At 33.4% G+C, this 13535-nt stretch overlaps 1 pseudogene; it reads left to right on the top strand.

Moving 5' to 3' along the window:
• The first annotated feature begins 2857 nt into the window (after positions 1-2857).
• On the top strand, positions 2858-4793 carry LOC107951056 (patellin-4-like; annotated as a pseudogene).
• Positions 4794-13535: the final 8742 nt, after the last annotated feature.

Genomic DNA, 13535 nt, shown 5'->3' with positions numbered 1-13535 from the left:
CGGAGGTGTTTGCATCACCCACGGTGGAAGTGTTTGAATTTTATAAGGCAATGAGGATTGGAAATGAGATGAGCTCCCCGACAGTGCCTTGTCCCATCCTTCCTACGACAATGACCTATATATCGTCTGTTGAGTCAAAGTCATCGGGAAAGGAGATGCACTAGATCATGCATTTCAACTTGGCATAGAATGGGGAAAAGGAAACATATAAGGGTTAGGATACATATAAGAGCTAGGATACACACCTAGCATAATATGAAGGGGCTGTGGTGTGGGCGTCATTCCTTGAGGCGTTAGGCCCGGTGATTGTGTAGGTACTGTTGATGGGCCTACCCCGTCATCTCTTCTCTTTGGATTTAAAGGGCCCCGTCGTTTCCTTTTGACACGGATTTACCGACGCCTCTGCTCTTTCAAGAGCAAATATGGCTTACAATGGATTCTAAACCATGACATGTAATCCGACGCACGCGCTAACTCTAAAACAATGATCGATTCGCGAGTAGGTATATGATCATACTGATTTTCCCATATTTCGATATATTCCTAGAAGAATAGTGGCCAATACGAATTCGATTACCGTAAGTCAATTTTGAGCTCATCATCGAGCACCTCAGGTGTCATGAAAATCAATTCTCGGAATCTAAATTGTGGCAACACTCTATCTGTCTGGTGCATCTCCACAATAGCTAGTTGATCAATGGGACCTTAACATGTAAAATGTTCAAATTTTGAAAGAATTCATCCGGAATTACTACCTAAATTGCCAAGTCCTCGTATGGTGTCCATTAAAACTATATGAACGTGATAAAAATAATAGTTATATACACAATACTAAATACTACATATGAAACGACTATGTTATGTATATATATTTCATTTAATACTTACATGCGTTTTCGGTCGTTTGTCTAATATAAGTCGTATATCTTCAAGAATGATAGGTATTCCAACATAACTCGCCGAATGGTTCACCTAATTAAATAAATTTTTAGCAAAAAATTATATTTTAAATCTATGTAATAATTGTAAAATCTAATATAGATTTTACCTTGTTATGAGTGGGAATGTATATGGGTGGTTGACTCGAGGATGTAAAAATAGAAAGCGAAACCGAGCCCATGATTGTAGTAGTGATAGGCAACCTCTGATTTTGGCTTTATTTGGTTTCGTCGCCCCGTACATCTCTTGGTACAATGTTACCAACACGGAAGATCCCCAACTAAGTTCGTCAACTACTTTAAAATCAACGAGTTTCAGCAGGCACCTCAGATGTATGAGGTTTCGTAACAAGTCCGGCGTCAGATAACCTTCAATAATTTCAATGATGTATGACCGAGCATATCGTATTCTTTTTACTTCAGTCGAATCATCCCCCGGCTCCGGAAATGTGTCTCGTAACCAGCCCATCTCGATCTGACCTCTATAAATATTATCCGGAATCACACCTAAAAGATCGTAGCATATGGCTCCCCAATCAGCAGATTGAAATGACTCGGTAAGTATAGACCCATCCACCAGCAATCCCAATTGTAACTGCACGACTTCTAAAGTGATGGTACAATCCCTGTATGGAAGATGGAATGTGTGCATCTTGGGTCTCCACATCTCTATGAATGCGCTGATGAGTTTCGGGTCCAACTTGCACCCCAGGCCTATATTGGCTACGTGCCAAAAACCCGCATCCCTCAAATAATTTTCTATCAACGGTGATGGAAGACCAAACATATTACGAATATAACATTGTAACACCCAATCTACAGACTGCTATAAAAAATTATAAAATAAAAATTAATTAAAATTACATAAATGAAAAAAAATTAAATAATATTCAAAAATTGAAATTAGCCCTTACCATTTTCATTTGTTCGACGGAGATATGTTTATGATCGAGACGAATTAATTCCCCGACCATTGCTAACACAATCAAATATCTTAGAAATTATAAAAAAATAATACTAATTTTAAAAAAATTAAAAAAATAGTTAATAAAAGAGAGCTTTGAGAAATTTAGGGAGAAATTTGAATGCTTTTTTGAAAATTTTGGAAGAAATGTTTGTATGAAACAAATAGGATGGGGGTTTATAGTTTCTTTTTTTACCGTTGGACCCCTTAATGGTCAAAATTTTAAATGATCGTTGAGGGTTAAAAAAACGAGTTAAAACACTTTCATGAGGGAACGTTTTTGCCATGTCAGCAAAGTGCGTCCACGTCAACGCGTTTTTTGCTGACATGACAAAAGCACTCTTACATTGACGTGTTTTAGTATTTTTGGTCTATTTCAATAAATAATAAATAAAGTGACCCATTTTCGTAAATAAAAAAAGTAGGCTTTTCTTAATAAAATGGTCAAAATATATTTTTCATAATTTTTAAAATTTGAGTTCTTTTAGATAATATTATATATTTTTGTAAGTATAAATATTGTCTTTACAAAAATAAATTTTTTTATAAATATATATATATGATTTATTTTGTTTTCAAAATTTATACTTTTGAAAAACAGTTGAAAATATAACTTTTTATATAAAAATAAAATAAATTTTAAAAAATATCAAAATCCGGTGTTAGGACCACATAAAAAATAAAATTATTAGAGAAAACTTAACGCGATTCCCAACTTCATGCTGTCCCTTCTCTGGGTGAAAAGAAAAACAAGAATATTGTAATGTAATGACAAGTTGTCCAACTTCATGCTCCTTACAAGCTAGCAAAACCCTGGGGAAAGATTCCCAACGGCTCTCCTCTTCTCTGTGGTGGTTCAGATATGTTACCGTTGGTGGTCCCTTCCCTTTTTAAACTTTCAACGCTACAAATTCTCTATAATATAACCGTTGCTCCCTTTTTCTAACGTTTCAAAACTACTTAAAAGTTTGGTTTTTGCTGTCTCTTTTTCTTCACATTCTATTTCTTTTTTCATTTTCTTCTTCGGGTTTTGTTTCAGCTCCCAGTTTACACCATCCATGGCGGTTGAGGATTCCATCGCTCAAGAACAGCCCAGCAAGGTTGCTCAAGAGAATGGGAAAGTTTTTCTCAGCGAGCCAACGGCTGTTGAGAAGAGCTCTTCATACAGGGAAGAAAGCGATTTTCTATCTGATCTCAATGACTTTGAGAAGAAGGCTCTGTTTGAACTCAAATCCCAGCTCGAAGAAGCCATCTTGGAAACTGCTTGTTAAAGAAAGAAGATCAACCCGAAAAGAATGATGGGAATGTGATGAAAGCTGAAAAAGGTGATGAGGAAGCTCAACCAGAAGATGCGGGTCAGGAGAAAGCAACCCAACAATGCGAAGAGAAGAAATTTGAAGAAAAAAATAATATCCTTTGCCTTTGGGGAGTCCCTCTTTTTCCTAGCAAAGGTGGAGAGGCTACTGATGTAATCTTGTTGAAGTTCTTGAGAGCTAGGGAGTTCAAGGTCAACGATGCGTTTGAGATGCTTAAGAATACTTTGCAGTGGAGGAAGGATGGCAACATTGATTCAGTGTTGGAGGAGGAGTTTGGGGCTGAGCTAGGGTCCGCCGCTTACATGAATGGGATTGATAAGGAAGGCCATCCCGTCTGTTACAACATCTATGGAGTGTTTGCGGATGAAGAGCTTTATAAGAAGACATTCGGGACGGGCGAGAATCGCAGGCACTTTTTAAGATGGAGATTTCAGTTGATGGAAAAGGGTATTCAAAAGCTTGACTTGAGGCCCGGTGGTGTCACTTCTTTGCTTCAAATCAATGATCTCAAGAACTCTCCTGGACCCTCAAGGAAAGAACTAAGGATTGCCATGAAACAAGCTGTGGGAGCCTTACAAGACAATTATCCTGAATATGTAGCAAGAAATGTAAGTTTCTCATTCAATTTACATATCTGATTTGGGAGTTTAAACTGTGCTTGATATCTGGGAACTCTTATTATAGATCTTCATAAACGTTCCATTCTGGTTCTATGCCCTCAATGCACTGTTATCTCCTTTCCTAACGCAAAGATCTAAGAGCAAGTTCATGGTGGCTTGCCCAGCAAAGGTCACTGACACCCTTCTCAAGTAAGTATTCCATATCTTTAATCCTTGGTTATCACTCAGCTGGTGTTGAGTTGGAAGACTGATGGCAATTTGATTCTTGAAGGTACATTCCTGCTGAAGAAGTCCCAGTGCAGTACGGTGGCTTCAAGAGAGAAAATGATTTTGAGTTCAGTGACCAAGATGCTGCTGTTTCAGAAATTAGTATCAAGGCAGGATCAACCGTGACCATTGAGATACCTGCCGAAGAGGTACTTCACTAACGTTACAATCAAATCAATTCTTTTGTATTGTGTGCCTAAATGATTGAGTGTGACTGTCAGGTTGGAAGCACATCGATCTGGGAACTTTTGGTTTTGAATTGGGAAGTAAACTACAAGGTGGAATTTGTACCATTTGACCAGGGGTCATACACCATTATAGTCCAGAAGAGCAAGAAGATGGTGTCACAGTCTCTAGAAGCAGGTCCCATCCGCAACACCTTCATCAATAATGAATCTGGAAAGCTAGTTCTCACTATTGACAACACTTCCAGCAAGAAGAAGAGGCTTCTTTACCGCTACAAGACCAAAAAGAGTTCATCTTTCTAAGACACAAGTTCACAAATATTATATATAACTTTTTTTCTTCCTTAGTTTCTATTGGGTTGGAGATGGAGTTGAGCAAAGGGAAACTAAAGCTTCATTCTTTATGCAGGATGAATGTCATCTTGTTCTTTTCATGTGCTGTATCTATCGAGAATACATATATTTTCTTTGTTGATATTTGAGGTTGCTAAGGTTTCCTATCACGGTTAGAGTCAACACTTCACTAAAACATTATTGGACCGGGAGTAAATATTAGACTTTCAAGCTAAATTTTTTGAATCGGTTAAAAAATGACGCCCCATACATATTTCTTCTCTCAATCTATTTTCTTATTATTTATCAATGTGCTCTTTTTACACATTGATGTCGAGTTTTTAATGGGCACTCGGTGATTTCTCGTATCGCGATCGATCATTCTAAACGGATACATAACACTATGTCATATGTGTAAGCTTTTCCTGTGATCGTCTGTGATAAAGGAATCTTGAGGAACTCGTATGGTCTTTGTAGATGGTGAATTGTACTTGAAGACCTACAAACACCACCATCCGGTTTAGTATTGCAACTAGCGCCAACATAAAGTACCATACCTGAAGAGCTAACAATTGGTATACGACAACTGACTTGAGCTGACACCCTTGTGGAAAGTGCTCGGGATGTTGTTCCAGATAGCTCTTGTTGAAGTAGTTGTATGTTGAACTTCCTCTCATCATCGTAGAACCTCTAGCAGTATCAGAGGCAGGCTCTTAGAAAGAAACTCTTCTCGATTTCAACAGGCCTTGCCCTTTAGCCATAGCGGACCTCTCGATTCTTTTGGTTGGTCCTATTGGCTCCTATCCTGGTCTTCTTGTACTGGCGGTGGCATTGGAAGCAGGGCAAGCACGACAAATGCATAAAAGAAAGTAAGTTAGGATCAACGTATAAATCATGATTGGTGGGTTTTATAAGGCAATTAGGCCATATTAGTTAGAGTGGACGGTCATGGCATGTTTATTAAAGAAATATAAGTTAGTAATTTAGTAAATATTAACATAAACCAAAGAAAAACAAATTACCATCTTCTTCATTTTTCTTTTGGAACCAAAAATACCATTGTTGGGGGTAGGAAAGAATCGGCCAAGCTTCATTCTTCATGCATGTGAACTAAGCTCATTTTTAGTAAATTTTATATTTTTGAGGTCGTTGTAGCTTAACCTGGCTAGTCCAAGAACTATTTTGAAATTCTATCAAAGTTTTGAAAAGTTACCATTATCCTTTTTAAAGGTTGTTTTGGATGTTAATGGTTGAGTTTGAAGCTTGACGTTGAAATAGGACTACTTTGTAAAATGAATTTGGATAGTTTTGAGTTTAGGGACTAAAATGTTAATATATTGAAATTGGCATGAATTTTTTTATAAATTTAGTTGCTTGGGAGTTGTTAAGGGAATATATTGAGTTCGGCTCTAATTTCTTTGGTTTAACTGTGGAAAATATGTAAGTTTTGGTTTTAGGGATTAAATTGAATAAAATGTAAAATTTTGGAGAAATATTGTAAAATGTTAATAAATGATCATATGCATATGTTTAGACAATATAAGGTATTTGGAATTGTTAATTGTGTTAAATTATTATATAGGTCAAGAAACGGATCAACCAATCGATAAACGCAAAAAAGGAAAAACCGCGGATTAGTTCTTGGTGTGGTGTTTGTTGTTGTTTTGTTTAGGTAAGTTCGTATTAGATTCATTTTGATTAATACTAATTATATTTGTATTACATATATCATATTTTTTGGCATGATTTGGTTTAAAATAAACATTGACATTGATATTGAAGGATTGCATTGTAAAGTGTAGTAATTATATGTGTTTGGAATGAATTGAAAGGTGATATGGAATGTAAATTGTCATGTAGAATATAAGTTCATGTTATAAAGATGGAATGAATAAGAGAATGGAATAAAGGTCCATGTGAATACAAATGATATGTCATTAAGGATTATCAGACACTATATGCCGGTGTTTATATTATCAAGTACTATGTATCGGTGACTATAGTATCAGATACTTTGTATTGGTGCTCATATTATATTGGGCACTATGTGCCGATGTTTACATTTATCAAGTACTATGTACCGGTGGTGGATACCATATCGATGGTTGAGATCCAGCATTTGTTGTGGATTCTCCACAGCAATGTAAGCAATATCGAGTAATGGTTAATGTCCCGCTTTAAGGCTCGAGTGAGCAAAATTATCCTGAGTATCTGAAGTTAATTTACTATAGTTCTCCGGGAAAAATAAATATAAGTAATTGAATTGAAATGGAAGCTTATAGTATAAGATGTTATTTATGAAATGAATATGAATGTATGTGTATTCTACTACCTTTATATCTTGATGTTTATTACATGATCATGACTAACCATTTTGGCATGACATGAATGTGTAAGGTGACTATAGAATGCTATGTTTATTTGTATTATTTTCAAACATTAAGATATATAATTGGTAGGTATGTTGTGCTTAGATTTATACGAGCTTACTAAGTTTTAAGTAAGCTTACCTTGTTTCATTTTTTCTTTCTTGTAAATTGCCGAAAATCTGTTGTCGGTTGGATCGTCTCTGGAGCTCACACTATCCACCAACTCTTTTGTTAGATTTCTATTTATTTTGGCCTAGTTATAAGTGGCATGTAAATAGGTTAATGGCAATGCATGTACTAAGTATTTGAATTATGTTTTGTGCCTTGTTGGTGAGAATGATATATCATGTTAAGCTTTAAAGTGTATTGTCATGCTTTGACATGAATTTGGCAATTGTGTCGTTGTTTGATGAAACCTTGACATTTGGAATGATGATCATATGTGGTTGTTAAGTACGAACATTGTGGCTTGAATAATGTTGAATGCTTGGTTGTGAATGGTTGAATTGAGGTGTCAATTGTGGCATATTGGTTAGGCACTTAGGATGGATGATATATGTTATGTTTTTGGCAGGTTTTTTATGTATTTGAATAAGTGTAATCATTGGCATATTGCATTGCTTGAGGCTTAAGTTAACATATGATGTTATAACTTGATTTAGAAGGCACTTTTAGTACGATTTGACACAAAACCGTGTGGCACACATGGACATGTGGCACGACCATGTGACTCTAGCTTACATGAACTCAGCCTGTTACACGGTTCAAGACATGACCATGTGACTTTTGTTAGTAATTTTGCATTTAGGTCCACACTGCTTCAGTCTATTACACGGCCTAGCGACACGACTGTGTGACCCTGTTATACAGAGCTTCAATTTGTTGCACGGTTTAGGTACATAGCCATGTTATCTAGCTTAGGGGTTAGCAAAGCTCGATTCGACTTGAAAAAATTGAAAAAAAATCGAATTTCAAATTAAACAAATCCAGTTATTCGAGTCAACTCAATTTTTTTTAAAAAATTCGAGTTTAAATCGAGTTTAATTTTCGAATTCAAATAACTCGAATAAAAAGAACATCAAACTATGATATTTTACATTTTTACCCCAAATGTCGAAAGCTTTTTACTTTCCCCCAATAGTTTTACTCTCTTCGACTTTCCTCCCAAAACTTTTACTTTCCTCCCATCCCACCCCCATCTACCCCAAACCCAATCCCCTCCCCCACCCCCCAAATTTTTTAAAATATTTTCCCCACATTTACTTTCCGCCAACATTTTTACTCCCCCAACCTTCAAAACTTTTTATTTTCCCCCTAATCTTTTACTTTTCACCATTTACCCCTAAATAAAAAATCATCCAAAAAAATCTCTAAACTTAAATAGCAATAATTTTATTTATATCTACTATTTATATTATTAAATTAAATTTCACATTTTTTTACTATTTATATTATTTAATTGTTTAATCATATTAAATGTTTAAATTGATGATGTCATAAAATATTTGTATTAAAATTTTATGTTGGTACTAATTTCACATTTTATCTTTAAGATAACTTTTATTAAAAATTCACATTTTTTATATTTAATATATATTTTAATTTCAAAATACATAGTGATAAAAATCAAAAGATAATGGAAGCAACTAAGTAAGCAAAGAGGCTAACTTGTATATAAAATATTAATAAATAAATTATGAGGAAATGAAAGTCGACAACAAATTTGATTACAGTGATCAAATTTGATTACGGTGGACGACAGTGGTTACAAATACCCAATTTTTTTCATTTAACTCAAACAAATATATTTGATTCAATTCGATTGGAATTCAACCTCACTCAACTCGATTCGAGAAAATTTCAAATCGAGTTAAGATGATAAAGTAGGATTCGTCAACTCGATTAACTCGAAATTTTTTCATACGATTCAATCAAACGCTTACCCCTAATCTAGCTCCACACGTCATCAGCCCATCACATGACCTGGCCATGTGACCCATTTTTACCTTTTTACCTATCTTTTTGTAAAACATATTATATTTATATTATTGAATGTTTTTGTAACACCCTACACCTGACTCAATCGTCAAGTCCAAGCTACAAGATGTCATATTCGTCGCTAGAGCGACTACAATAAATTTTATTCAACTTTAAGCCATTGTAAGATTTAATTCAATCAAACAAACATTAATCACAATAACCAACCATTAACGTGATTTATACAAGCTCACAAAAGCTCCAAGAATTAATCCAAGGTTGAACATGGACCAAACATCCATCAATGATACCAAATTCAACAAGAGCATTCACTTAAGAAAGAACCAAATTAGACTCAACTAGGTACATGCCAACATAGAATAAAAATAGAATATACAAACATTGACGAGTTCGGGATTGTTGACTGGATGCCGAAGTTGTAGTTAAAATATCTTCAATTATACCTAACCTGCACACGAAAAATAAACCGTATGTTGAGCAATAGAACTTAATAGTATTTTTATGATTCAAATAAAAAAGTTGTAAGTTAAGAAAATTGTAACATCCAACTAGTATGTCATTCATATCAAGTGGCAAACCAATTCATTTAGCATTGCAATAGAAGTGATCAATTTCATTTTCATGCCAACACCTATCATAAAGCCTTTTTAAAACTCAATACCAATCATGAATCAAACATTTATATCATTAACATTATAACAATCAATTTGATAAAGAATGAGACGGATGAATGCGAAAGAGGATCGTAAAGTTTGTCAAAGTCACGGATTTGACTCAGGGTGCTAGACGTTCAGAAAGTAATTTGGATTTTTGACACAACCTGAAAGACAATTAAATCCAAGTTGGATAAAACAAAAATAAATAACTAAGATAATTAAAATAGAGTAATAAATCTACAATTAGAACAATAAGGAAAAAATAAAAAAGATAGAATGTGGTATGTAGAAGTTCTAAGAAGCCTTAGAAACATGAAGAATCCACAACCCTTTTCAAACGGCTCTAATTTCTCCACCAAAAAAGAAAACCTGGCAAGAAAAAGTTTGAAGATGATCCTCACAATTTGAAAACATTGTTAAAACTCATCTAAAAGAAACTCAAGAGAAATTCTTAAAAAGAAAACTCAAAGAGAAGTTGAATAATAATGAATTGAATGAATTGTGTACAATGCAAAGGCCTATATATAGGGTAGCTAAATAAATCTAAATAAAACTATTAAGTATATTAGAACTCACTAAACTTTCTTGTTAACATAAAACTTCTAAATAACTTAAAATACTTAATAATTATAAAAAAATTGGAATATAATAATAAAAAATAACAAGAGCTGATAAATACAATATTGGACTCATATACAATAAAAATTAAGCCTAAAACCCAAACCCAATATGAAACCTCTAGGCTTGTGGGATCAATTGGGGTCTTTGAAGTGAAATGCCTAAGCTTGTTAGCATTTTCCACATGGGCTTGTCATCATAGATTGAGAGTTTAGGCCCACGAATAAAATTAGTCTATTCTAATTAATCATTGCTCCAAAATCCATCGTTTTGAAACTTCATCTCTTCTTCTAGAATTTTTTTCGTGATAAAGTCTTGAACGGATAAGTTGTGTTTTGAATTTAGCTGTTTGGAGTTAGATCTCGTAATTAGGCCTTGAGGAAAACTAAGCTCATTTATATTATGGCCTTTGAATTGGGCTGAGTTGCTCGTATTATTCCCCTTTCCACAAAAGGATTCGTCATCAAATCTGCAATATCAAAAGGAGAAAGGTCAACGACATTAAAAGTGGCACTAACATTATACTCACCGGGAAGATCGATTTGATATGTATTATTATTAATGCGCTTGAGTACTTGAAAAGTTCCATCACCACGTGGGTCCAATTTTGTTTTGTGTTTAGTTGAAAATCGGTCTTTTTCTTATATGGACCTAAACCCAGTGACCAGACTCAAAGATAATTTTCTTGCACCCTTTGTTAGCTTTGTTGGCATTTGCTTTATTTGTTTTGGCAATTCCATTGTCTTGTTTTCGCATGCATGGATTTCACCAATTCATCTTTTGTAGAGTGAATAGATCGATTATATGCAGACTCAACAAATGGCAAACATTCTTCCCAATTTTTAAGGTTCTTACCCACAACAGCTCATAGTAAAGCACCTAAGACTCGATTGACTACCTCAGTTTGTCCATCGGTTTGAGGGTGACATGTAGTAGAATATAATAATTTAGTACCAAGCTTACCCCACAATACTTTCCAAAAGTGGCTTAGGAATTTTATGTCTCTGCCAGATACAATGGTTTAAGGTATCCATGTAGACACACCACTTCTCTAAAGAATAAGTCAGCTACATGTGTAGCATCATCCTTTTTGTGACAAGGAATAAATTGAGCCGTCTTTGAAAACCTATCAATAACAACAAAGATACTATGAGGCAATAAGGCAAACCAAGAATGAAATCCATGGATAAGTCCACCCATGACGAATAAGGAATCAACAAAGGAGTATAAAGTCTATGAGGCATTACCTTAGATTTTGCTTGTTTACAAGTAATATAATTAGAACATACCTTTTCAATGTCCTTTTTGATGTGCGGCCAATAAAAATGTTCATGTAGAATATCTAGTGTCTTGGCGACACCGAAGTATCCCATTAAGCCTCCATTATGTGCCTCACGAAATAATAAATCTCTCATGGAATATTGTGGAACACATAACATGTTTGGGCGAAAAAAAAAACCCATCTACAAGATAAAACTTGTTAAAGGCACCATTCGCACAATTGGAAAAAAAAATTTCAAAATCAATATCATTTAAGTATAAATATTTTATGTGTACAAACCCTAAGTCTTTAGCATTTAATGTAGTTATCAAAGAATATCTACGAGATAAGGCATTAGCAACTACATTTTCTCTACCTGTTTTATACTTAATTGTATATGGAAATGTCTTTATGAATTCTACCCATCGAGTGTGTCTCTTGCTCAACTTACCTTGTCCTTTTAACCATTTTAAGGATTCATGATCCGTATGGATTGTAATATACCGAAAATTACTACAGTAAGAAAGTAAGATATAATCCTTGATATAGTAAAATAAGGAAATGAAGTTACAAAAAGGGAAATTTTGAGTTATGTCAACATTGGAAAGTATATTTTGATATATTAATTTCAAGAAAGGACTAAATCACAAAAGTGAGAAAAGTTTTGTGGCCCAAGAGTAAATACTCAAAATTTGAAGGGTTAAAGTGTAAATATGAAAAAAGTTTAAGGACCAATAGTGAAAATATTTTAAGGGTGGAATGATTTAGAAACTAAGAAAAATGGATGAATTAGGACCAAATTGAATAGGTGAAGAATTATGAGGGACTAAATTACAATTTTACAAAATTAAGTGATGATTCAAGGATGAAATTTTAAAAGATCATAAAGGGTAAAATGGTCATTTAGCAAAGAAGATAATTTTGAAGAGTAATGATGATGTTGGTGATATTTTAGATTAAAATCAAATAAATAAATAATAGTTTATTAATATTTTGACTTGATTTTTAATTATATTATTATATTATTATTATCATATTTAGTATATAAGCAAAGAAAGATGAAGAATTTTCATCATCTTTCTGTGCTACAACGTGAGAAGAAGAGAAAGAAAAGAAATTTTCTTTTCTTTACAATTTGGACCTTTACTATGAAATCTCACTTTTTCTCTCAAATTCTTTGAAAATTTTCATAACCACCCAAAAGAAGAAGTGAACTAGAAACACTAGAGAGTTAAAATATCATCTTGGAAGAGAGAAATTGGAAGTGAAAGTGGAGAAAATGGTAGAAAAGGTGAGGAAATTAAAAAGAAAAGGTAAGTACTTCAAGAAATGTACTTTATTTAATTTTAATCAAGTATAGAGTATGCTAAATTAGTTGAATTAATTGTGAATGTGCTAACATTATGTATGAAAATTAAAATGGTATATTGAAGTAGTAGAAAAAGGGAATAAATTGTAAAGTAAACAAAATAGGTTATGTGAAATTGAATATTTAAAAGAGAATACAAATGAAGTGTGATGATATAAAAAGTAAATGTGTGGGAAAATTTCAAGTTTCATTAATTTTTTTTATAATAAGGACTAAATTGTAAAGTGTACAAAAGTTTATGTGTGAAATAAAGTATTGTGTTAGGAAGTTTAAATGGAATGTTAAGTGCTAGTGAATTAGTTACAAAGTGATGTTACATTGAAATTATAGTAAATAATGAATTTTCAAGATATTAGGAATTAAATTGTCAGTTTGTGAAATTTATAATTGAAATAAGAGAAATTATAATAAAAGTTGATGATAAGTGAGTTTTAAGGATTAAATTGGACAATAATTAAATGTATAATGATTATGTATGTCTAAATGAAAGTTAATACAAAGATCCATGAAAGAGTAAAATTAGCATTAAAATAGTTTTTGGACAACAGCAATGGTTCAACTTTGAAAAATTACCAAAAATTGTGAAAATCGAATTAGAGGTTGAATAAAATATAAAACTAAATTTTATTGAGTCTAGTTTT

Source organism: Gossypium hirsutum, chromosome A02 (assembly GCF_007990345.1).
Source record: "Gossypium hirsutum isolate 1008001.06 chromosome A02, Gossypium_hirsutum_v2.1, whole genome shotgun sequence".
NCBI lineage: Eukaryota > Viridiplantae > Streptophyta > Magnoliopsida > Malvales > Malvaceae > Gossypium > Gossypium hirsutum.
The sequence above is the reverse complement of the archived record's forward strand: the minus strand, read 5'-3'. Positions and strand labels throughout refer to the sequence as shown.